General features: G+C 41.8%; 1 protein-coding gene across 7 annotated transcripts in view; it reads left to right on the top strand.

Moving 5' to 3' along the window:
- The window catches only part of LOC124130871 (RYamide receptor-like), a 258,818-nt gene that overhangs the window by 181,365 nt on the left and 52,886 nt on the right, over nucleotides 1-24,567 (top strand). Inside the window, exon 1 of one of the 7 annotated variants that reach the window (XM_046493914.2) lies at nucleotides 3,491-4,281. The exons of 5 other annotated variants lie outside the window; for them this stretch is intronic. The gene's annotated coding sequence lies outside the window, so the exon portion shown is untranslated. Of the gene's footprint in view, nucleotides 1-3,490; nucleotides 4,282-19,344; nucleotides 19,522-24,567 lie in introns of those variants that run through there. One more of the 7 variants, XM_046493915.2, reaches the window with a different exon arrangement.

The following is a 24,567-nucleotide window of genomic DNA, read 5'->3' as shown; positions in this document are numbered from 1 at the left end:
TGATAATGTTGTACGTTGGACTCTTATGAGATTTCTTATGATTATGGAAATGTTTTGTCACCAATTGTACAAATCTTTTTGCATAATTTATATGGGTTATTGTTTTATGTGGTTGTGAATCTTATTTTTGGTAGGCAAGAGTTGCCCTGTTTGCTCAGCAGTGTTCCGGCTGGCTTTTGAAACTGCCAGTCCTTGTTGACTGACAACTCTAAAAATAAACCAGTCCCCACTCATTTTTGCCAGTCCCAGCTTTCAACAAATAAAAAAACGTATGAAAGTTATTTGGTTTTAATTCTTTCAACTTCATGTTCAGTGCAAAGACGGAGAGAGGAATGTCCGCGGTTCGATCCCCTACCGCGTCATACCAAAAGACGTTAAAAGATGGTACTTGTTGTTACCCTGTCTGGCGCTCGGCATTAAGGGGCTAAAACAACAAACATGCATGCACACATCCCTATGGAAGTGCAATAATCATATATGTTATGCAACACCTCATTTACCGCCTCCTTGGTCTAGTGGTAGAGCGTCCGCCCGGAGTCCGGGGTTCGATCCCCGGCCGCGTCATACCAAAAGACGTTAAAAGATGGTACTTGTTGTTACCCTGTCTGGCGCTCGGCATTAAGGGGCTAAAACAAGGACTGGTCGGCTCGGAGTCAGTATACTGTGTCTGAGTGGGGTATTCATGTTAAACTGCGGCATGGTATCTCAGTGAGCTAGCACTATAAATCGGCAACAGTCCGGACTAGTACAAGCAGCCACACAAACACACACACGTACATGCACGTCGCTATATAAGTGCAATAATCTTGGACGCGACGTTAAACCCCATTTCACCTCACCTCACCTCAGTGCAAAGATGTCATCTCTGAAGTAACATAGTTAGATCTATACGTCATTCACACAAACTTAAGTCACAATTTTCGCCTTATTTTTTAATATTTTGAGACGAAGTCACTACAACTGGATATTTAACCTAGAAATAGACAAGTGGAAACGCTGATGGTAACAGACAAGCTGACTTTGTACGAAAAATGTACTTATATGAATATCACCAATGTTTTGTTGAACAACAAAGATTTATAAGTACTTTATTTGCCGGTCCACAGGTAATGGCAGTTACATGAATTACCAGTCCAAGCCTAATTTTACCGGTAAAAAACTGGTAATTACCGGTAAACGGGAACACTGACATAGGTGTGCCAGAATCTTAATTCATCAGAAACACAATTATGGCAGTCTCATGCTTGTGATGAAGATGTGGTTTCTGATTTAATTTACGATTATTCTTGGAAGAAATGCAGGTTTGAATGGCCAATCAGCAGCTAGGTGTGTCTGCTTATTCAGAAGTGGATAATTTCTGTCCAATCATACCAAAATAAAACATTAATTTGGTGAGAATTTGTATCCTGTTCAAATTACCAGTAAATATTTATATAATTTGTGTCAAAGATGAAAAATACAGATTTCAATGGGGGTAACAGTTTTGGTATGGACTGTTGATAAGAAACCTGACGTATATATACTGGTCCTTACCTCAACAAGTATCCTGGATGAACTGAGTGCTTCTAATCTCTCTCGCAGTGGGATGGCACTTGACATTAAAAAACATCAAAATTCTACCTGAAATTAAACACATGTGACTGGACCTAGCTTGATAATGGTTTGGAAAGATCAGCTAAGTTTAATTTCTTGTTATCAAATTGTCTTTGTTCTTTTGCAAAGAGGAGGCACGGGTGACTCAGTCGTCTAAGGCTTTATTGGGTTGAGTCCCATCCGGGATTCAAACCCACACTGCCAGAGTGAGGCACCTAATCGCGTCTGCCCGGAGAGTCGAAGGTCGGAGATTCGATCCCAGGCCAAAAGACGTTAAAAGATGACACTTGTTGTTACCCTGCCTGTCATTCAGCATTAATGGGCTCAAACAACAAACATGCATGCACACATTCCTATGGAAGTGCAATAATCATATATGTTATGCAACACCTCATTTACCGCCTCCTTGGTCTAGTGGTCGATCCCCGGCCGCGTCATACCAAAAGACGTTAAAAGATGGTACTTGTTGTTACCCTGTCTGGCACTCGGCATTAAGGGGCTACAACAAGGTCGGCTCGGAGTCAGTATACTGTGTCTGAGTGGGGTATTCATGTTAAACTGCAGCATGGTATCTCAGTGAGCTAGCACTATAAATCGGCATCAGTCCGGACTAGTACAAGCAGCCACACAAACACACACACGTACATGAACATCGCTATATAAGTGCAATAAACTTGGACGCGACTTTAAACCCAATTTCACCTCACCTACACCTCATTTCACCTCACGCAGGGTCAAGATGGATCCGTCTGGGGACATCAACTCCTGCACAACAAGGTGGTTCTAGGATGTTATGTGTCTTGGGTTTTTTCAATCATGGACAGGAAGAGTCTGTTAAAGGAGGAAAGGATTCCAAAGCCTTGAGACAGGTAGTGTCTCCTCCTTTGTTCAATGTTTGGTTTGTCAGCTGATCACCATATGGTCTTGTGTACAGCACACAAATCAAGCTGAATTTATATTTTTCAGGTATTTAAATATACTAAAAGCCTTGGCAAGTCTAGATCAAACCAACCAAGTCTAGGAAAGGTTCTTTTGAAGAATTTTTTTATTATTATTTATAATACGTATTTTCATTGACTAAGTGCTTGTCTAGCTGTTGTCTCAGAGAGCAGTTGGATGGGTGACCCAGTTCCGCAGCTTGGCTACTGGGAGTTTCCAAAGCTTTGGTCCTGCCCCACATCGAAACACATGTAACACATGTGGTGTGTCCTTGGGCATGTGACTTTGTTTGAAATGTGCCTCTGTTCACCCAGCAGTGAACGGGAACCCGGTGAGATGAGATGGTAATGTGACCGTTAACCTGCTCCCACCTCACAGGCCGCTTGTGTTGTATGCTCCCCAGGGAGCTGAGATTGAAATCAAGTGCACGCTGATCCACTGACCGGGGTAAAGAATATATTTGCAAATCCTTGCCGCTGTGTAGCATTTCCTCATGAATGAGAAAATGACTTTGGTTCTTTTACAGCATGTTTTGGACTTACAACAAGCAAATTGTAGACACATCTCTATATTAATGACTTTTAACCCTGTTTCACCTCGCAACCTCCCCAAATGGGAGATATAAGGGGGAAATGTGTGAAAAGGGCAGAGTTTCAAGTTTTTGGGTTGGTATTTGCTAATATTTGAGCATGTACCACACCACAACACACGCCACTACGCCACTACACCACTCCACACCACACAATTCAAACCACACCACACCACACCACACCACACCACACCACACCACACCACATAAACATACCACACCACATAAACATACCACACCATAACACACCACACCACCAAAACACCACCAAAACACACCACACCACACCACACCACACCACACCACCAAAACACCACCTCTATAAAACCATAAAAACTGAAACCAATTTCATACAATTTCATGCTTTGATTGTGACTCATATAAACAGACATCTGTACTCTAATCAAGGTGTTATATATACTGCAGCAGGTACTGTCAAACAAGGGAGATAACTCTGAAGATTGTAAGTTCCTATCACTTAGCGTATAGCATTACAGAAGTTTCTAGTCTGCCATACCATGTGAAGGGCAAGAATGTGCCCAAGCCCTGGCAACTTTAGCTACAAGAAAATGGTAAGGATAAAAAACAATATAGGATGGATATCGCAGCTCCGTACAGTGTCTTGGGTGGTAGGGCTGACTGAGGAGCCCACAAGTGCATTATTAGATCGGTTTCTGCAAAGGAGTGTTTGCATGTCTCACAACTTGGATGGAGATCATGCATGTTTTTTTATCACAGGCTCACTTCATCAATGCAGGTAATGTTTAAGTTCAGACAGTACATGCCTCGACTTGTGTGGATGTGTGATCAAATTCTTGACACAACACAGGCCATTTCTGTATGTCAGGATATTCATTGTGAATGCTCCTATTTCCTGGAGATTTATGGCTTCCTTGATGATTGGAGGGCTCTGACAGTTCGGTGCACTTTTTGAGCGGACAGAGTTGTGAATGAACTGTTATAGTGTATTGTGATAATGCTGTTGCACTTGGAACCCGCTCATTGTGAGTCGCCGATGAGTTCATGCTTTTCTTAGTAGATTAAATTAGTTTGGCAGCTGCTTTGGGAATGTTTGCCGAAGTCTTTATATTGGAACAGCTTACACAACTGAAGCATCTGGATACATGCAGACTTGAAACATGTGGAAATCGTCTCTGAAGGTATATTTTGATGTTTACAGTATTTATACTGGAGGCTCTTGTGCCGATAATTCATTATTAATATTTCATAAGGTGATTCTTTTATTTACTTGTGCAACACCTGATTCAATGCTACTGAGCAATACCCTTTTTTATGATTGAAAGGGTATTAAAATATTTGTGTATGTGTGTATCACATGTAAGGGTTTGTTATTGATACTAGTTTATATGTAAGTGAGTTGGGTTTAAGGCCGTTTTTAACAATATTCCAGTTACATCATGATCACGGTGGGTCAGCTTAATGTGGGAGGAAAGCCCGAAGTGATGCAGGTCTCAGACATTTACCACCTTGGTGAAACCCACGAGCATGGGTATGGTGCTGACAAACCTAGAAACATAATCAGGGCGAACCAGGACTTGAACCCACAATCATAGGTTTCTGGCGTGCCCAAGGGACGCAACTCTGCACAGCGAATCGTGGCGCCTTAGACGACTGGGCCACCCTGCCCCCTTATATATGTGAAGTTATTTTATATTGATTGGTTTTATTTGCTTTGAGAGATTTGCAGAATGTTGATGCATTAATTTGTCATATTTTGGCATTAATCAGTGTTTTACTGCAGCAAAATATTGTGTTTGCACCTTATGAGCATAGAAACCATTACAGATAGAGGCCATGACAGATTAACTGTAGTCATATGGAAAATGTGGGTGTTCTTTAACCTCTTTGAGAAGTATCGTTCACTGTGAGACTCCAAGCGACAACAAAACGTGTTGCTGTGTGAATGATTAAGAGAAATTCAATTGTAGCATGCATGTTTTATTTAACTGACATGTCTTTTCTGATATGCAATCAAAGGGATATGCATAAAAAACTAGATGATTTCCAGATCACCACCACAGTATATTAGTGAGTGAATGTGGTTTTATGCAGCTTTAAGCAATATTCTAGCAATATCACAGCTGGGGACACCAGAAATAGGCTTCACATACTGTATCCATGTCAGGAATCGAGCCCGGGCCTTCGGCCTGACGAGCGAATGCTGTAGCCACTAGGGTACCCGACCGCCCCCTCCTCTCATTACAATCGTGCCTCGTTTATACGGACACTTGCGTCATTTCACAATTCGTCCGTATAAACGAATTTCCGTATAACTGAAACCAGCTTCTTACTGGAAAAGTTACATTAACGGGCACATTACGACTTGTCTTTTAAAATGTCACCAATTGTCGACTTTCCTATGGTATGTCGAAATTCAGTGCCATAGTGCTTACTGATGGTTTCCAAACTTGCTGACAGACGCCATATTTATCGAATTGGATTACATGTACAATAAACAAGCTCATCTCAAACGTAACTCAGTGTCACTTGGTTAACTGACTTCTCACGAATCAAAGGATTACCACCAGCGGAAGGATTACCACCAGCGGAAGTGTATTGTCCGGGTAAGTGAGACAATTTTGTGTGCATTTCAGTGTTTTGTGTATGAAAATGACCATCCGGTACCGGAAACTGAATTTCTGTATAAACGGGTAAATTTATATAGTAATTATTTCGTTTTGAATGAAAATCGTCTGGGAACCGAGCTTTCCGGATATCTGAAGTCTGTATAAGCGGGGCATGACTGTATAAAACGTGTGGCTGTGTGAATGATTAAGAGAAATTCAATTGTAGCATGCATGTTTTATTTATTTATTTCTGATATGCAATCAAAGGGATATGCATAAAAAACTAGAAGTGAGTGAATGTGGTTTTATGCAGCTTTTAGCAATATTCTAGCAATATCACAGCTGGGGACACCAGAAATAGGCTTCACATACTGTATCCATGTCAGGAATCGAGCCCGGGCCTTCATCGTGACGAGCGAACGCCGTAGCCACTAGGGTACCCGACCGCCCCCACCTCTCGTTATATTAGGCTATCTGAGAATTATGCATATCAGTTTTGTTTTTTCCCTTTTTTAATATATAACATATTGTTTCTAGTTTCAACAAAATCGGGAAATGCACTGTTGTGTCACTGGATTGCCTGGTCCATCGCTTGATTGTCTCAGGGTGGTAGTAAAATAGTTGTCAAGATACTATTTTTTCCGATCATTGCATCAAAATTCATTTCTGTGATATTATTGGGTAATATCATAATTGTCAGTAGATTGGGAGAAAACGTGTGTACAGCTGATTGCTATTTCCGGCTTAGTTTATGAGACAATACACACGGTAATCTTTATAAAACTGTATCTAACATAACAAGAAGCAATGCACCTGAAGCAATATGATGTAGTTTTTTCAACCAACAAAAAAAGAGTTTGATGAATGTGCAACCTTCATGTGCCGACCCCTTTCTCAAAATCTTTTATCTAATCCTCAAAATTCGGCTTATCTATGGTCATATACGGTAGAATTATGCATTCTTTTAGGGAAATACTGTCCCCATTTTTGGCCTACAGTACATGCACTACACAACTGTCTATAAGCAGCACATTAGGCTTCAGAATATGCACAATTATACAGCTTCAGTAAAATATGTAGTCATATACCCAAAGCATTATTACACAAATAGATCCTCTTGGCGAGGTCATCATGTGTAAACACACACTCCGGCGCAGTGGTGACTCAGCATAACACCACTGCCACAGGCTAATTTGCATATCATGTGACCGGACTTTTCTCTTGTTTGTAAACAAATGCGCTTTTTCAGAAATCAATGTAGAACGGACTAATGCAAGTATTTGGGGTCGCTTAACATATTGTTTTGCATAATTATATAGATATGCTACTACAACTGCGACAGTGAGTTGCATGACAATATATATTTATGCATCAAAAAGACCGTATCGCCAGCTCTCCGTTAGGCTTCGATAACAGCACGTGGAGCCTTACAACCAATGTAAACAAAGAATAACTACGCAAAAACAAATAGATTTTCACGTATTAGGATACTTTCTTAATGAACCGTAACCATTCTTTGACGTTTGTTTATGAAAATGTGTTGACTTGTCATACATGAAACGGATGAAAAGCATATTCAATATCTTGAATGGACTGTGAAAGATGTGACGAATCGTCACATGGCGCTGGCCTGTGGCAGAGGTACTATGCTGGCTGGCTGCCAGCCGCAAGGAACTCTGGGTAGGAGAGTGGTGTAAACAATGACCCAAGAACCTGACTAAGTTCTGCAGCAGTTCAGATTTCCGTCAGACCACCACATTATCGTGTCTTTGGTTTTTTCCACATATGGAGCTCACCAAGAATAATCAAATTTTTTTTACCAAAATTAATGTACAAAGTGCCCACTTTCACTTTTGTCTGTTATCAAGTATTTGAACATCTTCAGAAAGATTTCCGAAGTGTGTATTGCCATTCACAGTGCCATGTTTTGTACTATGTACTATTTTCTGCACTGTTATCTGGATATGTTACTTTCCATAAAACTGTTTCCCATTATACAATCACATGACCGGTTTGCTGAGTAAATGTTATATAAGTACATGGCTCCATTATGACAGGCTCCGCCATCATGCATGATAGCGGAGCTTCAAATTAAGACAAGAGATATAATTGGATGAAATGGTCGCGGATGTGGAGGTACTGGTGGACTACGGCAATGAGCTTAACCCATGTTAAGCAACCCCAACTGCAGCAACCGCTGCCCTGCAACCCATGTTGCTTACCGATGCAGCATCCGCTGCCCCGCAACTACCGTTGCCAAGCAACCCATGTTGCTTACCAATGCAGCGCCTGCTGCCCTGCAACTACCGTTGCCAAGCAACCCATGTTGCTTACCAATGCAGCGCCCGCTGCCCTGCAACTACCGTTGCCAAGCAACCCATGTTGCTATGCAGCTATCGCTGCCAGGCAAGTACCATTGCCAAACCATGAGCGAGGGCAACTATTGTTGCCAAGCTGACCATCCGCTGTAAAGCGGACACTAAGCCATCTGCTGTAAAGCAGAATGGATAAATTGGTTCCTGCTGTAAAGCGGGTAACCCTATCCTAAATAATTTATAATTTGGGATGTATCCCAAGACGCCAAATGTAACTTGTAATGCAGTCCACCAGCACCCCGCCACAAGCACCGAGGGTCTACGACCCCCCTTTGCGCGAAAGCAAGAATAGGCGGGATGTTGTTCGCCACAATTGGAGCATTTATGAATAAACTTGCATTCTGGCCTGGCGCACCTTGACCTGTTGTAGTCCCAGCATGCGTTGACTGTAAAGTCACGGCCCCTGCTGAAAGGCACTGTAAAGCGTTCAGTCTTATTTTCTTGAACACGGGACATAGTCGGTGTCATGTGCTTCAACCACAATTCACCGTCTATCTTGCCCCACTCCCGAATTGGGTCTCGTGCCATACGGTGTCGGAATTGCTGGTCGTAGTTTGACCAGCCAAAACCCCCGGAGCGGACTGCGGCATTACGGATTGTTTCCATGTATGCCAACATGCCCTGTATGGTGGACTGACAAAAATGTTTCACCACGTAAATGCTCATATATATGTGGAAAGCTGACGTCCATTGGCCTATGCTTAATGCCCTGGCGTTAGCCGGCTTGGCCGGCGAGAATCGCAGATTACCCGACGAATCCATCTGCATCTTAAATGCATCGTCATCGTCATGCGACTGTGCGCCTGGCAACAATGTAGTCAACTCCACAAACTCCCCTCTCCATACTCTCTCCCGTACAACTTGACGGACGTGAGCGCTGATAGCATCCGCCTGGAAGGTCAGGGAATCCCCTGTTCCCTGATTGGTTGACCCCGCTCCTGACTCTGCACGTGGTGTGACGTCACGGGAAACTCCCGGCTCGCCCGAGTGTGCACTGCTAAATGACAACACGTCGGGATTTCTTGACACCACCGACCCCGTTACCCCCAGATCATTGGTACTTACCCCTCGCATGCCAGTAAAGCTCCGAGAAGTATCTTGGGCCATCCGTTTGCCTAGCATATCCAGTATGCTGTTGAGTTGGCTCGATATAGCTAACATCGACGGAACGGGCGATCCCACTTGTTGGGGCTCTTCGATGTCTCCGTGATCGACTCGCGGGAGAACGTTTGGATTGTCCGAATCATCTGCTTCAACTAGCAAGTTAGCAGCTATTTGTACACTTGGCAAGGGGGGTCCGTGCAATGGAGATCTAGCTGATCTCCGTGACTTACCAGTAGCCGATGTCGCTTGCCGGACACTTGGTTCCCTCCTGGCTATTTTCCCGCTCCTTACGAGGCGGTGATTTAAGGCGGCCCGTCTTTTTGGTGGCATTCTGAATGGTAATTGCAACGAACTATAGATGAATGCGCGAATATAACTATGTGTTGTACGGCTGAAAGCTGGAGAGCAAGTGCTGCGTGAGCTGATGCCACGCTACAACAGGTCATAGAAAATATAAACAAACGCTCCTTTACCGGACGTGCCAAGAGCGGATCTAGGCCAGAGACGATGGCACCATGCAAAACGGCACGTAGCCGCACGGAATGAAGGTATTTCGCTGTAATAATATTAGCAACTGTGCCAAGCCTAACATAAAGGCATTTAGTTCTAATCACTAAATGCTAATATGTCAAACGATATTTCTTTCTCGTAACTGCAATTATGTCTCATGTAATTTAATAATGTTAATCTTTCTTTCTTTTAGAAGTTGATATGGATATATTACGTTCCACATGACTATTTCCAAATATGTAATCACTGGGCCACTCTGCTGAGTAAATCATCTGTCACACATACCACTCATAAATATTTCTTGTTGTTTTACTGCTATCAAACAAATCTACTACCTTCTGCACAACTGTGATCTTGAGATATTACATTCCACATTACTATTTCTGAATATGTAATCACTTGGCCTCTCTTTTGTGTAACCAATTTGTCAAAGTCAAAAGAAGTTTATTGTACAAAAGGCCTCCGGTCCATATACAAGAGAGAGTTACACATGTAGATACATTCATAAATATTACACATTGGGATATACACGTTGTTTGATTAATTCATTTCTTTTGGCTAATGCATGCTTAATATAAAGAGAGAGATTTAATATATTAGATTCCTTTGTTGTCAGAATAACTACAAAGGTGTTTATCGGTGACATTGCAATTAAATAATCTTTTATGTATTTTCTTTGAAGATCATTGTAAAATGGACCGACAAACACAAAATGAATTCATTTTCTCTCCCTAGATAACATAATGGACAAATTCTTTTCAGTTTTATAATGGCCAGTTTTCTTCCTTCATTTACAAATAGGTCTAGTAAACCAAGTCAATATTTAATTAAATGTTTTCTTAAGTTTTCCGTAGTGAGTACTGATAAATACATTTCTGGTTGAAGTAAAGTCTTTAAAGTTTTGTAATATTCATAACGTGAACTATCCTCTAATGTGAAATGCCATTCTGGGTAGAACATATTTACAGACCAATTTCAAAATTCTTTAAGAAACATATTTTCATTTCCAACTGACTGACAGCCATATCAAACCAAAACCATGCGAAAATAAAAGATTTCTCAGATGTCCAAGTATTCTTTCCCATGTTATCTATTTGTAGAAGCATGTTATAAGCTAATTTAGGGAGATTTTGTTCATGCATATGAAGGATTTTAAACCAGTATATATCAAACATACCACATTACAAATATGTTACTATTTTCACAACTATCAAACAAATCTACTACTTTCTGCACAGCTATGATCTGGATGTATTACTTTCCACATGACTATTTCCAAATATGTAATCACTGGGCCACTCTGCTGAGTAAACCATGAAACGGTGTGTCAAACAGATCATGTGTCTCACAAGTGAGGTACTACCTACTTAAGCTATCAGTGTTAAGTGTTTCCATGTAGTCTGGGGTCATCGTGTTAGGCTAGGGTCAATATTTGACTAAGATATAAGGATGGTATTAAGGGCTATGGTCAGGACACCGATTGATCCAAATAATCCATTTTGAAGTAAGGATATGACGACCACAATCTATTTTCCACTGTTGGAATGTCTTATGTTTGAAATAAATTATTTAGTTGATTTGGCTTTCACACATTAAGGGTCACATTTAATGTTTCCAGTGATTCCTAAAACTGGACGCATTGATGGAGAGGTGCTCTATGTAATGGGGCCAGTTCTCAGGGACATTTGACACTTGTATCAGTAATAAGATCTGACTTCTGTGAATGGCTTTATTGGCATTAATGATTGATATGGAATTTGGATTGATGTTTTTCATCTGATAGCCTTTTTTCCTATAGGCGATGGGAATCCTTCTTTGGCAGTTGGTGTTGGTTCATGCACATCGCAGGCAGTTCATGTCAGATTTTACCAAATTATTCCTGATTGATATATTAGGTTATTTTGAACATATGTTCTTCGTTTTCAAAGATACTGAAATCCAAATTTGAAAAAATAAATAGGGTGTATTTTGCTCTGAAATGAATTCTTGTCATGGTTTTATTTAGACCTGCCAAGAGGCTGATGTGAGTCTGCAGTAGATGTCAGTAAAAAATCCCAAATGGGAATACACAATTTCTTAATTAATGTCAATATTTATAACTAATGAGATGTCTAAGTCAATGTGAAAACATGACCAATAAAGAGGAAGTGGTTTAATGTTACATAATTGTATTGAATCCAACATTAAGATTCTTTTCAAAACTAAATTTTTGATATTAAATAAACAAGAATATTTCCTTTTTTAACTGTCAAGGACACTCATTTGAGTCCTGGATAAAATCCCTGCTTGAAATAAAAACCACAACAGAAAAATATTTTACGGGCTGTCATCTTATAGATGGAAATATTGCAATGTGAGGTGTCAAACAACATTCTCACCTGTGACTTGGTTGAGGATGTCATTGTCCAGGAAAGAAAAAAGGATGTATGTTCATACTGTCGACCATTAGTTTACTGATCATGTGTAGCAGCCTGCCATGATATGTCATAAATAATTAAAGCGACAAAACATGTTACATATTATAATAAATCGCTGCTAAAAGCAGAGTCGATTGTACGATTCTGACTCAATCATGAGCAAGTTTTAATAATCCACTATCAACAAGTGATGATACCAGGTGTTTGTGAAAGGTGGGCATATCCTACACCCCTGGTGGCACCCATCACAAACATGTGCAAAGGCAAGTCAATTGTTCACCTGAAAATAACACGGGTATGATATGTCATTAAGCTAAATGCTGACTTGGGTGTAGGACTTCATTTTATTCACTGGCCATACTGCAAATACTGTCCTTGACATTTTGCAATCAATCACTACCACCAATATCACAAGACCTGTGAAGATCCGGTGTAGAATATGTCTTCAGCAACCCATGCTTGCCGTAAAAAGCGACTATGCTTGTCGTAAGAAGCGACTAATGGATCGGGTGGTCAGGCTCACTGACATGGTTGATGCATGTCATCGAATCCCAATTGTGTGGATTGATGTTCATGATGTCAATACTGTCCCAAGTACTGGCTTACAGAACATGCACTACACAACTGTCAAGTATTGAGGGGAAATACTGTCCCAAGTAAAGGCTTACAGTACATGCACTACACATCTGTTAGTGTTGAGGGGAAATACTGTCCCAAGTAAAGGCTTACAGTACATGCACTACACAACTGTCAAGCGTTGAGGAGAAGTACTGTCCCAAGTACTAGCTTACAATACATGCACTACACAACTGTTAAGTGTTGAGGAGAAGTACTGTCCCAAGTACTGGCTTACAGTACATGCACTACACAACTGTTAAGTGTTGAGGGGAAATACTGTCCCAAGTACTAGCTTACAATACATGCACTACACAACTGTCAAGCGTTGAGGAGAAGTACTGTCCCAAGTACTAGCTTACAATACATGCACTACACAACTGTTAAGTGTTGAGGGGAAATACTGTCCCAAGTACTGGCTTACAGTACATGCACTACACAACTGTCACGTGTTAAGGAGAAGTACTGTCCCAAGTACTAGCTTACAATACATGCACTACACAACTGTTAAGTGTTGAGGAGAAGTACTGTCCCAAGTACTAGCTTACAGTACATGCACTACACAACTGTTAAGTGTTGAGGGGAAATACTGTCCCAAGTACTGGCTTACAGTACATGCACTACACAACTGTCACGTGTTAAGGAGTCTTGACATAGAGCTGAGCAGGTTCTAACAGCAGTCAAAGTAACCTGCAATATTTACACATAATACACATGACGTGCATTTTCTGCAGTGTCATTGCAGGACAAATATTTGTTGTATTTTCATTCAGGAAATATATAAAATCGTAACTACATGTCTCATCTGTTCCTGAGTGCATGTCTTGTCTAGTCACTCAGTAGAGGTCTTAGGCAAACTCACAGTGGGATAACTGTGTCATAGCCGGTTGAAATGTGCTGTGTGCCTTGCAATGAAGATATTCATGCTCTGGTCATACAGATTTATCACTGAAGTGGGAAATATGAGGACTCTGATCAGGCTGTTTTTGTACACATGACAGCCGTTCACTGTTGCCTGTGTCAATAGTGGATCACAGGTGGTGTACGAAGAGGGCCCTCAAGAGCCATTCAGTAGAGATGCGATTGATCCCATTGGGATTCTGATAGAGAACAAGACCCCCAACCTATCTTGTGACAGTGCTGATAATGATACCCTTTTAGAGATATAAGGCTTGGGCCCCGTTCCTCAAAGTGTTCTTAGCGCTGAGGTGATTGAAAGTCCCATACTTTAACAAAGGCTTACGATCATCGTAGCGCTAAGATCACTTTGAGGAACGAGGCCCTGAATAAGATATACAGTATGTGAAACATTAAAACCAGGGCTTTTCCTGTCTGTTTGTGTTTTGTTTGTTTGTTGTTGTTTTACAACGCTCTCAGCAATATTCCAGCTATATGAGGGCGGTATATAAATAGTCAAGTCTGTAGGTTCGGTTGCAAGTGCACCATGTGTTGTGTTTTGGTTGGTGTACATTGACTTGTACCCGGGGTACATTTCTGTCGTACCTGTTGTGGCAATGACGAACCAGACAACACAATTAGTTACCTTTAAGGGGTGGGTATGGAACTTTACATAGGGCTATGTGTTTCTCATTCTTTGTGTTTCGCTGGAATATCATTGTCACATCATGATTCTGGGAGAATAGATAGCCAGTTAGTCATGTTTGTCATAAGAACCGACCAAGAGTATTGAGTGGTCAGGTTCAGTGACTTGGGTTGTCATAGTTCATTGTGATGTAGACAGTCACTGGTTGGTTGGTTGTTTAACGCCGCACTCAGCAATATTCCAGCTATATGACGGCGGTCTGTAGATAATCGAGTCTGGACCAGACAATCCAGTGATTGACATCATGAGCATCGATCCACGTAATTGGGATACGATGACATGCATCAACCAAGTCAGCGAGCCTGACCACTCGATCCCATTAGTTCCCTCTTACGACAAGCATAGTCACCTTTTACGGCAAGCATGGGTTGCTGAAGACTTTTCTAACCCAGATCTTCATGGGTCTCCCAGTCACTGGAGCTGATGGGTAACTTTTTGGTCGTCAGGTTTTCTTTCACTGAAGCTGTGGGGTAGCTTTGTGGTCGTCATGTTTTCTTTGTTTAACCACGGACCTATATTATACAAGTCCATGGTTTAACTCTGCGCTCCACTCTGCAATATTCCAGCTGTATGACGGTGGTCTGTAATTATCAAGTGTGGACTTGACTATCCGTTCTTGCTGACTCGTTTGTCACCTATTATGACAAGCATGGGCTGCCGAAGACCAATTCGAACCTAATTACAGAGAGACAGATGGTGTAGGATACTGCCACTACAGTTAATCCTCTCATCAAACAGGAAAGACTGCTAGCCACAGTGATGTTACACATGGTCCCCAGCTGGACCTTAACAGCTTACGTCATGGCTACATCAGGTTGGGGCAGTTGGTCAATGTTTACTTCCTGCCTGGTGCTGGTAGCATCTGTTGGACAGCCTGTTTAGACAACACACCAGGACTAGGTGTAGATGTGTGCTGGTAGCGTCTGTTGGACAGTGTGTTGAGACAATATACCAAGACTAGGTGTAGATGTGTGATGGTAGCGTCTGTTGGACAGCCAGTTTAGACAACATACCAAGACAAGGTGTAGATGTGTGATGGTGGCACCTGTTGGACAGCCTGTTTAGACAACACACCTGGACTAGGTGTAGATGTGTGACAGTGGCGTCTGTTGGACAGTGTGTTGAGACAACATACCAGGACAAGGTGTAGATGTGTGATGGTGGCGTCTGTTGGACAGTGTGTTGAGACAACATACCAAGACTAGGTGTAGATGTGTGACGGTGGCGGCTGTTGGACAGCCTGTTTAGACAACATACCAGGACAAGGTGTAGATGTGTGATGGTGGCACCTGTTGGACAGCCTGTTTAGACAACACACCTGGACTAGGTGTAGATGTGTGACAGTGGCGTCTGTTGGACAGTGTGTTGAGACAATATACCAAGACAAGGTGTAGATGTGTGACAGTGGCGTCTGTTGGACAGGGTGTTGAGACAATATACCAAGACAAGGTGTAGATGTGTGACGGTGGCGTCTGTTGGACAGTGTGTTGAGACAACACACCAGGACTAGGTGTAGATGTGTGACGGTGGCGTCTGTTGGACAGTGTGTTTAGACAACACACCAGGACTAGGTGTAGATGTGTGACGGTGGCGTCTGTTGGACAGTGTGTTGAGACAACATACCAAGACAAGGTGTAGATGTGTGATGGGGCTGCTGGAGATGGTAAAAGTCGACAAGGAAGGAGTCCAGAAGGAAGTAAGGATGTCTTTTCTGTACACCTGATAAAATGTTACCCACACCTCCCCATCCTTATTTCCATAAATCCCAAACTTCTATGTATAACTTCCGTGAAGAGCTGGAGTAGATTAGGTCTTCCGTAACCCAAAGAGGCGACTTGCTTGTCGTAAGAGGCATATAACGGGATCAGGTGGTCAGGTTCGCTGACTTGGTTGATGCATATGATCGTTTCCCAAATCATTCGAGGTGAGGTGAAGTGAAATGGGGTTTAACGTCACGTCCAAGATTATTCCACGTATAAGGTATATAGTGACGAGCATGGACATGTGTGTGTGTCTGTGGACACACTACCGCTAGATCACGGAGGCGGTCAAGTCATTCTTGACTTGAGTTGGAGTCATTTGTATTAGTGTCTAGGGACTGGGAGTCTGGCTACTGTAAATCCTACATTATGACAGACTTTTCTAACAGAACGATCAGACTCTAAGCCTCCAGTTGTGAAATATAGAAAAACTCTTTTAATTGTTGAAGGTAATTTGAAGGGGATGTGTGTTACGGATGAGGAGATATGTAGCCACAGTTAATCAAATGTTTTCCTCGCCCTGACTTCATTATTTACAGATAACAGTGATAAAGCTGAAATATTGCGCACTTTTTCACAAAACAACATTCACTCGCTTTCCTCACAGGAGCTCATTTAACCCTGTGGTCTCCATCACTGTTCTCATCTTCCTTTACGACCTCTTTTGGGATTAGTGCAAACAGAGTTGTCCTAATTAGGGAAGCTTTTAATTCACCCCCTTATAAACGTCTTTAGGGTTAGTCAAACAATCTTGCCTCAGGGGTTAGCATTTAATCTGTAGGATGGGAGTGTATGAATGGGGGTGTAAATTCTATAGTAGACTGCTGCACACATGATAAGCTTTCTGGCAGTTACACTCATCAGATTAGATCATCTGATCAAGAATATATAGAAGTACCGGTACTTATCAAATATGTTTTCTGCCCTATGACATGACCAGGTGAGGCAAGTGGTTTTATTCGCTGTGCAGAGTTATATGCCTTGGTAGCCCTAGGATCCAGTGATTGTTGGTTTGAATCCCTGTTTCGTTCTGATTATGATCCTTGGTTTGTCAGCACCCTTGCTTGAGGGTTTCATGCACCAAAGTGGGCAACAACTACAACCTGTGCCGTGGGATCGATGTTCATGATGTCAATCACTGGATTGTCTCGTCCAGACTTGATTATGTACAGACCGTCATCATATAGCTGGAATATTGCTGTGTGCGGCATTAAACGACAAACCAACAAACAACCTGTGCCAAATTAGCTTTCCAGCCAGCGGTGTTAGGCCCAACTCACTCATTCGTTACTAGGGGCACAGATGGCCCAGTTGTCTAAACAGCCGCAATTTGCTGTGCAGAGTTGCATCCCTTGGGCACGCCAGAAACATACAATCGTGGGTTCAAATCCCTGTTCGGACAGATTATGTTTCCAGGTTTGTCCTGAAACATGCATCACTTCAGGTTTTCCTCTCACATTAAAGCGACCCGTGAAGATTCCGGGATAGAATAGGTCTTCAGCAACCCATGCTTGCCTTAAAAGGTGACTATGCTTGTCGTAAAAGGCGACTAACAGGATCGGGTGGTCAGGCTCGCTGACATGGTTGATGCATGTCATCAATACCAATTGCGTGGATTGATGCTCATGATATTAATCACTGGATTGCCTGGTCCAGACTGGATTATTTACAGACTGCTGTCATATAGCTGGAATATTGCTAAGCGCGGCGTTAAACAACCAACCAACCAACCAACTCACATTAAAGCTGACATGCTGTGATACTGTTCAAAGTGCGTAAAACCAGACTCACTCACTCATTCTTTATTGGACCCAAGGTGTATCAATATGGGAATATCGGCCTTGATTAAGTCTTTGATAGGCATTTAGAAAATTGGAAGTTTTAAATGCATAGGCTTTTTGTAACAGAAACACATATGTTATCCATAAAAGTTTCATGGCTCTAGTAAAAGACTTGATCGTTTTACAGACTGTGGTGATAAAAGTGTTATATTGCTGGCTACAGAACATCAGCCCTTTCACTCAAAATAACAGGGCACCGGGGGCCTATAGACTCTCCCCATGAATCCCTGCAGGCCGGTATATCTAACCGGGAAAATCAGAAGACAGGAGTTTCAGATTCATGGCTATGGGCTCTTATGAGGAGCTGGTATACTATTTATTCCCTTTTTTATTTCAATAATTCATTTTGGGACATCAAGAAATACATGTGACCAATCAAACCTCACCCCCCAGTCCAATTCATTGTGCATTGTGCAGTGTGCAGAGTTGCGTACCTTGGGCACGCCAGGATAACCTATTATCGGTTCAAATCCGAATCTCTCCCTTATATATTTCCTCCCACATGAAGCTGAAATAACTGGAATAATGTTAGACAGTGTCAAACCCAACTCACTCATTTGCTAGTTAGGGGGCACGGGTGGCCCAGTCGTATAAGGCGCAGTGATTTGCTGTGCAGAGTTGTGTCCCTTTGGCGCGCCAGAAACCTGTGATTGTGGGTTCGAATCCCGATTTGCCCCAAATTATGTTTCTAGGTTTGTCAGCACCATACCCGTGCTCGTGGGTTTCACCGAAGTGGTAAACGTCTGAGACCTGCATCACTTTGGGCTTTCCTCCTACATTGAGTTGACACACCGTGATATAACTGTAATACTGTTATAAGCGGCCTTAAACCCTACTCACTCACTCACTCACTCCTGAAGATTCCGGGGTAGAATAGGTCTTCAGCAACCCATGCTTGCCGTAAAAGGCGACTATGCTTGTCGTAAAAGGCGACTAACGGGATCAGTTGGTCAGGCTCGCTGACTTGGTTAATGCATGTCATCGATCCCAATTAAGTGGATTGATGCTCATGATATTAATCACTGGATTGTCTGGTCCAGACTCGATTATTTACAGACCGCCATCATATAGCTGGAATATTGCTGAGTGCGGCATTAAACAAAACAACCACTCACTCACTCACACACACACTCACTCACTCACTCACTCACTCACTCACTCACTCACTCGTTTGATCTAGATTTGCTTAGGATTTGTGTACAAAAACATTTATGACATAATTTCCAGTCATGTCGCCAGACTAGAAGTCTATTAATGTGCATACCGGGATACTAGTCATTCATGCGTTCTGGACACAAACACTGTGTTCTCCACATCGGCAGTGAGCCGTGACCCAGATACATGATGTAATGTTTACACTCACTTGCACGTCAATCTAACCACATGGTTAGACCTAATGGCTTGTAAAACATGTCATCTCATTCAAGATAAGATTGAACAGCATGCAAGCTTTACTGGAGTGGTAGCTGCTAGGTATTGTCCAAACAAAACAAGGCATCGGATTTCATGGTCACAACTTTCTATAGTAATTGGTGTGATAGCATGTGGATTGGAATTGCCATTGCCTGATTTGCCAAGATTACTGGTGTAAGTACTATGCACTGTATTCTGACAATTGTGTTGCAGTCTTAGTCTTGTGGGTGAGTCTCGTGCTGCAATAGATGTATATATTTGTATTTTGTTTGATGTTTTGTATTTTATGATGATAATGATGTAGCCGAACCAGGAAGTGTTTTTAAATATGAATCTGTTTCACCTATATGTCTATAGACAAAGCAGCCAAAGATATAAAAATGAAATCCGATCAATATCGAAAATAGAAATCTTATCAGTGCAAAAACAGAAATTTTATCAGTACTTAAACTCACAAGAGACATATGTACCCTACTCACACACATGAGTCCCAAAGAGGCTCAAATTGCTAAGGCAGAAGGCGACCTCTTAAACACCGAAAGCAACAACAGTGAGTGAGTGAGTATGGTTTTACGCCGCTTTTAGCAATATTCCAGCAATATCACGGCGGGGCACACCAGAAATGGGCTTCACACATTGTACCCATGTCGGGAATCGAACCCGGGTCTTCGGCGTGACGAGCGAACGCTTTAACCACTAGGCTACCCGACCGCCCCGAAAGCAACAACAACCTTTGTTGATCAGTGTGGCTGTAATATTTATTGGGGCGGTCAGGTAGCCTAGCAGTTAAAGCATTCGCTCGTCACGCCAAAGACCCAGGTTCGATTCCCTACATGGATACAATGTGTGAAGCCCATTTCTGGTGTCCCCCCGCCATGATATTGCTGGTATATTGCTAAAAGCGGCGTAAAACCATGCTAACTCACTCACTCACTGTAATATTTATTAGATGGATGTGGTTAGAGAATTGTTTATTTTGAGGTCCCGAGGTCCCTATGCTTGTTCCCTTGAGCATAGGTCCCAAGTACTAATCCCGTGATGGTTGGAACACTTCGGTATTGAGGGTCAGTTGGTTACCATGGTGATTATTAGTTGATTGGGTGTCACTACCCAAACGATGTGTATTGTACTTCATGCTGTCAACCACTGGTCCCCTTGCTTCTCTCAGGCTTGATTATTTATTGTCCACCGCTGAAACTATCTGACTGTAGCATAAAGCTACATTCGCCCTCTCTTCAAACCTCAGCTGGTTTAGTTTCTTAACAGTGTAGTTTGCCTGATCCAGACCAAAACATGTTATGCAGGACATCATGATAGAGAATATTATTGCCAAATTTGTCCCTGGCCATTTCATAGCAAAAGATGTTAAAAGATGGTACTTGTTGTTACCCTGTCTGGCACTCAGCATTAAGGGGCTAAAACAAGGACTGGTCGGCTTTGAGTCAGCAAACTGTGTCTGAGTGGGGTATTCATGTTAAACTGCGGCATGGTATCTCTGTGGGCTAGCATTATAAAATCGGCATCAGTCCAGACTAGTACAAGCAGTCACACACACACACAAACACTTACATGCATGTCACTATATAACTGCAATAATCTTGAACGTGACGTTAAACCATTTATTGTGTTATGTGTTGGGTTGTACACCAGTTTTATGGGCGGTTTTATAGCCTAGTGGTTATAGCATTTGCTCTCTGGCCGAGGATCCGGTTTCAATTTCCCACATGGGTACAATGTGTGAACCCTTTTCTGGTGTCTGGTGTCTCTCTCTCTCCCCCCCCCCCCCAATGATATTGCTGCAACATTACTAAAAGTGGCATAAAACTATACTCACGACACCATTTTAAGCAGTGTGTGACCAAGATCATGGTGAGGGACACCAGCAATAGGCTTCACATATTGTACCCATGTGGGGAATTGAACCCAGGCCTTCAGTGCAACAAGCTAACACTTGACTCCACCCCAGGGCCAAATTAATCTCTTGTTAAGGTTATATAGAACAGAACTGTGAAGATCCAGGTTAGAATACGTAAAAGGTGACAATGCTTGTCATAAGAGACGACTAACGGGATCGGGTGGTCAGGCTCGCTGACTTGGTTGATGCAGGTCATCGTATCCCAATTGCGTGGTCACGAGTTCATTTTTATCCCCCCGGCATATAATGCGGGGGGATATAGCGATCAGACAGTCTGTCTGTCCGTCCATCTGTCCGTCCGTAATCATTTCCTTTTCCGGGGCAGAATTCCAAAACCATTCAGTGTATTTGATCGAAACTTGGCAAATCTATCAGGCACATACTGAAGTGGCCCCTTTTGATATTTTGGGATTTTTCTAATTTTTATGGAATGAAGTTTGACACAGACTCAATTGGGGATGGGGTTTATTTCCGGGGCAGAATTCGAAAACCATTCAGTGTATTTGATCGAAACTTGGCAAATCCATCAGTCTCACACTGAAGTTGTGCCTTTTGCTATTTAGGAATTTTATCAATTTCTTTTTTTACGTTTCCATGGCAACAAGTTGGACTTAGGTTCTCAAGGGTAGAGTTCGTTGCCGGAGCATAACTCAAAACCTTTTTAAAAACTTTCTAACAAAACTTTGCATGTTCCCATGGCAACAAGATGGATTTAAGTTTTAATATAGGGTGGGTTCACTTATGGAGTAAAACAAATAACCTGTTAAATATTTCCTTGCCAAACATTGCACATACTGAATTGGTGCCATTTGATATTAAGGAAGTTAATAAGTTTTAGAAATGTTTATTTTAGAATTTCCATTGCAGCTATTTTGAAATGGGCTAAAAGAAATGTTGGGTCACTTACCTGCTTTGGGACCATAACGTGTTAAATGGGCGGGGGATATAGATGACTTCGTGACTGTACGCTGTAGTCATTGTTTCTTGTAATTTGTCATTTGTTTGCATAAAAAAAACACACAGAATACAGAATAGCACATTTATTTGTTGTTACTTTACAGACAGCTGCCGGGGGGATATGTCATCTTTCTGATGACTCTTGTGTTCAATCACTGGACATCTGGTCCGGACTCGATTATTTAATAGCTAGAATATTGCTAAGTGCGGCATTAAGCAACAAACAAACAAACAAGAGTACATAGAAGTCAAATGGGACATTCACAAATACATACATCTCATGTTTATGAAAGTGAAATTAATTTGAATATATTCAAAATGTTCAATACCCTCCCTTTATCCTGGTTCTGTTAGCCTATGTGACTTGTGTGAACGTTACACTGAAATATTGAATGTGTATTTTGGGATGTTTTCACTACACGTGTGTCACCATGGGCTGTTTCGGGGTCATATGCATTAGCATGATAAGTTTCGCAAACATAGATATCAGTTGAAGGTGAGTGAATACACACAAGGAGGTTAAACGTAAGGGGTTATGTACCTACCTGGTGTTGTCTGTAGTTACATGGACTTTAGACGCCATTTGTGTTCGTAAGTGAAGTCTTTTTCATTCATTTCCAAATTATGTACCTTTGAGCATGCTTTAAGATTTTTTTTATTGATTTTTTTGTATTATTATTATTATTATTATTGTTATTATTGTTATAATTATTATTATGTACAGATTAAAATAAAAAATGCAGCAAAGAGGGTATGGGTGATCCTGGCACAGTCAGGCTCATCATCAGCTCAGGGCCCTTGCCCCCCTCTACACGCAGCCCAGACAGCGAAAATGGGACTTCTCCCAGGAAGCGCTGCCTAGTCAAACCCAACCAGAAGTTTTCGGAGAATGTGGAGACTCCCCAACCCTGCAGCCTTCTGCATTACCCAGATTGTCAGAAGGGCTGTATTCCTGGTAGCAAACCCAGGTCTCTCCCAATGTCAGTCAACAGATTGGGAGGTACCAAACCTAAGGCACCGAGAAGTTCGGGAGTCGGACAACTTTGTTCTTGGGATGCAAGCGTGACATTTCGAACGCGAAGTCTGCATATTTGCCATGTTTTTCCTGAATCTTGTCAATCACATTAGTGTCAAAAGGGACAAAAAATTCAATGACATAAATGAGTTCAATGGATTTATTAAAAAGGACAAGATCAGGTTTGTTGGGCTGGATACTTTAGAGGCTGTATGTGGGCCTTGTTGTTATTATTATTTACAGAATAAAATAAATAAATGCAGCAATGAGGATTTGTTTATTTTAATCTGTAAATTATTATTATTATTATTATTATTATTATTATTATTATTATCCCGTCATGAAGCAGGGCGGGGAGATTTGTCTGTGTGTCCATCTGTCCGAACATCAGGGCGGTGACCTTTGACTTTTCATTTTTTATCCTCTGCATAAACATGGCCTGGTTCCCTTGCTGAATCCTGTATTTGCACACAGCCATTTGAAAGCTGTGTATTAGTTCATTCTTAAAGGGGCGGTCAGGTAGCCGAGTGGTTAAAGCGTTCGCTTGTCACGCCGAAGACCTGGGTTCGATTCCCGACATGGGTACAATGTGTGAAGCCCATTTCTGGTGTCCCCCGCCGTGATATTGCTGGAATATTGCTTAAAGCGGCGTAAAACCATACACACTCACTCACTCACTCATTCTTAAAATTTTGTTTTTATTTCGATCACCCTGCCTGATTTGAGTAAAAGTATAATGATAATAAGTTGAAGTAGCAAATAGGGGTGTTTCCAAAAACAGGCATTAATTTGTAATGATAATAATAATCATAATCATGATAAAAATACAAATAATTATAATGTAGATTATAATATGTCAGTTCCACACCATGGAGTTTGCTCGAAGCACAACATTATTACCTCCGTCAACGGATCAGTGTGCACTCGATTTTCATTCTCGGCTCCCTGGGGAGTATACAACCCACGCAGTCTTTTGAGGTGCGAGAAGGGTAACAGTCACAATTTGTAAACAACTCATACCATATTCAGTGATTTTCAAGCTTGATTTGTCAGCACAAGTGCAGTGAGTACAGACTCATTGTTAAACAACACATGACTTGAGTTGAAAGACCATTATGAACATGGTGTACCTTCTCATGGATTTCCTCCATTCGTGACCAACTCACAAGCTGTATAGCGACTCGTGCCCCTTCTCATGGCCATTTTTGTGACCGGGCTCCGTCTTAACACAAATGGGCATACCTGAAACAATTGTCAACTCGTTGCGTGATGGTTCACATATTTTCCCCCATATATTATATATATTTCAGATGCAATTTAAAGCACATCGGGG

Source organism: Haliotis rufescens, unplaced genomic scaffold, assembly GCF_023055435.1.
Source record: "Haliotis rufescens isolate VD_foot unplaced genomic scaffold, xgHalRufe1.0.p SCAF_10, whole genome shotgun sequence".
Taxonomy (NCBI): domain Eukaryota; kingdom Metazoa; phylum Mollusca; class Gastropoda; order Lepetellida; family Haliotidae; genus Haliotis; species Haliotis rufescens.
The sequence above is the reverse complement of the archived record's forward strand: the minus strand, read 5'-3'. Positions and strand labels throughout refer to the sequence as shown.